General features: G+C 42.6%; 1 pseudogene; it reads right to left on the bottom strand.

Moving 5' to 3' along the window:
- Positions 1-2,246: 2,246 nt before the first annotated feature.
- Positions 2,247-2,852, bottom strand: part of LOC112808071 (ATP synthase F(0) complex subunit f, mitochondrial pseudogene) — a 21,735-nt pseudogene continuing 21,129 nt past the window's right edge.

The raw sequence follows: 2,852 nt of genomic DNA, 5'->3' as shown, positions 1-2,852 counted from the left end.
TTCCACTGAACACACTGTTAGTCTCTACCACAGACTATGACGGTGAAACTTGTGTGGTTTTTTTTTTGGGGGGGGTGGGTGATGTTCCTGAAAGACCATAAGGCCTATAAAGCCATTTTCCCTACAGTGTAGGGAAAGTATTTCTGCCTAAGCACTGCGTGACATGAGCTGAGAGATCTTTTCTGTCACTCCAAATTAAATTTTCTAGAGATGCAGGCTTGACTTTATGCATACATGTAGGTAAGCTGGTTTCAAGGCACCAAGAATGTTATGGCACTCAAACCTTTCTACCTCCTGTGGCTAAAATTCCAATATTAGCACTTAATTCTTTTTATTAAGCATTATCTGCTTTCTGGGTTTTTGTTTGAAATGCAAGTGTGCAGAAAAGAGTTAACATAGCAGGCCTGATTCTTGTCCTTTGAAAGGCCTGCTTCTAGGGTTGGTTTCTGGTTGGCATCTGGTCACTTGGATTTTGGGAGTGTTCCCACTACCCTGACTGATAAGAGTGGCTCACTGTGCCTCAGCTAACCTGTAAACAATATGGTTTGTGCTGAACATTTGCTTTCTTTCTGGGAGTCTGGAACTTGGGTTTATCTCAGGCATGGGGTCCCGATGTGACCAGCCTCCAAGAAAAACCCTGGGTGCTGAGTCTCTAATGTCCTTTCTTGGTTGGCAGCATTTCATATGTTACAGTTTCTCGGTGCAGGAATTCAGAGCATCCTGTGTGACTCCACTGGGCGAGGGCCTTTAGAAACTTGCACTTGGCTTCTTTTGCTGATTTTGCTTTGTATTTTTCGGTAATAAGTTATAGCCACAAGTATGACTGTATACTGAGTCCTTTGAATCTTCCTAGTGAATCATTGAACTTGGGGGTGGTCTTGGGGTCCCCCAAAACAACAATATCCTGATATCACAAGAAAACTACAGAACAATATCTGAGCAAAAATCTTCAATGAAATATTAGCGAGCTGAATCCAGTATCTTAAGATTATATACTATGTCCAAGTGGGATTTATCCCAGGAACGAAAAGTTATTCTTACATTAACAAATCAATTAATGTAATATACCATATTAATAGAATAAAGGACAAAACCCACACAATTATCTCAATATAAACACACAAGAAAAATCACTTACAAGTTTCATGATACAACTCACCAAAGAAGGAAACTCCCCTGATAAAGGCCATCTATGAAAAGATGTGGTGAAAGCCTGAATGCTTTCCACCTCAGATCAGGAATAAAACAAAGATGTCCACTTATTCTTCTTTGATTTAACAGTGTTAGAGGAAGAACTGTGTTCACAGACTGCATTATCTGGTCTCTAGAAACTCTAAGGAATTAATAAACACAAGTTGTCCTTAGAGAAGAGCACCTTGTCAAGTTTGCATGAGAATGAGTGTAGGGGACTTTCTACCCGGAGTCCTGAAAGAGCCTGGCAGCTTGGGACTTGGGAGACTTGGAGATGGAGGAGGTGTTGAATGGGAAATTCACAATCTGCCCGCTGCCTGGTATGTGGTTAATTGATCTACTAGAGTGCATAGGTAACTAGGAAGACAGTCTGCTCTGATGTGTATCCGTAAGACAAGAGCAGGGAATGTAGGGGTTGTCGGCTGTTTAAAATTCTGCTGTAATGCCTGTCTGTGCCTTCTCATGAATTACTGAGTGTGAACAGGGCTCTTACCAGAGGGATAGGAGAGGCATGACTTTTGGAACCAGACAGACTCAACTTTGAATCCTACTTCTTTCCCTTACTTAGCTGTGGGATTTGGGACCATGCCTCAGCCTCAGTTTCCAAATGGGGATGATGGCAATAACTACTGTATCTGTTAAGACATGCATTTGACTGCCAGCAACTGAGATGAGGAATAATAATTTAAGCAATAAAGAAGTTTATTACTCACTCATGTTCAGAGGCAGGGAGATCAGGCTTGTATAGTGGTTCCTCAGTATCATCCGGGACCCACGACCCTAATTTTTTTGTTTCACAATTCTGAACATAAGATTTCCATCCTCAGAGTTGCCTTTATGACCCATGATGTCTGTTGGAACTTCAGCCATCGTAACTGAGTTCCAGGCAGGAAGTAGGAGAAAGGGCCCACCTCAGTAGTCTCTTCGATTTAAGGATCTTTTCCAGAAGTTCCACACAATGGCTTCTTTGACATTTTGTTGGCTACAGTTTAGTCTTATGGCTATACCTAATTGCAATAGAGACTTTATTTTCTTTTTTCCAAGTACCAGTCATCTTTTATTGGATGTTAATTCTGAATTAGAATATGAAAGGATTCAAGGGTGCCAGGCAAAGGTCATGGTCAGGAATGCCGAAAGTGCCTCCACACTGGGCCCTCTTCAGCGGTACTTGCGGAGCCGCTCGTGTTTGAGTTCCTTGTAACAACGACAGTAGTTGAAAAGCACATAAGCTGCCAGCACCATAGAAATCCCAGCAACGCCCCCTTTCTTCACATTGACATACTTGTTGTAATACCCGTAGTAACCTCTTCGAAATGCTCCAGCAGTGCCCTTAGGGGTGAAATCCCGCATCAGTATCCAGCTGGGCAGCTCTCCTAGTTTCACATCCATGAGCTTCTTCTCCTTCACTGGTACGACTAGACGCCATCTTGGAGTCCCGGGTGTCCGCTCTCTGCAATAGGGACTTTAAAATGTGGTCTTTAGTTAGGCTCATTGACACTCTTTTTTTTTTCTTTAAAATTTTTATTGTTATGTTAATCACCATACATCACACCACTAGTTCTTGATGTAGTGCTCCATGATTCATTGCTCGCGTACAACACCCAGTGCTCCACGCAAACGTGCCCTCCTTAATACCCATCACCAGGCTAACCCATCCCCCC

This window comes from Callorhinus ursinus, unplaced genomic scaffold (assembly GCF_003265705.2).
Source record: "Callorhinus ursinus isolate GAN/ISIS: 27379988/994484 unplaced genomic scaffold, GSC_fseal_2.0 scaffold34, whole genome shotgun sequence".
Classification (NCBI taxonomy): Eukaryota; Metazoa; Chordata; class Mammalia; order Carnivora; family Otariidae; genus Callorhinus; species Callorhinus ursinus.
Note: the sequence above shows the minus strand (reverse complement) of the source record. Positions and strands in the feature narration are given on the sequence as shown.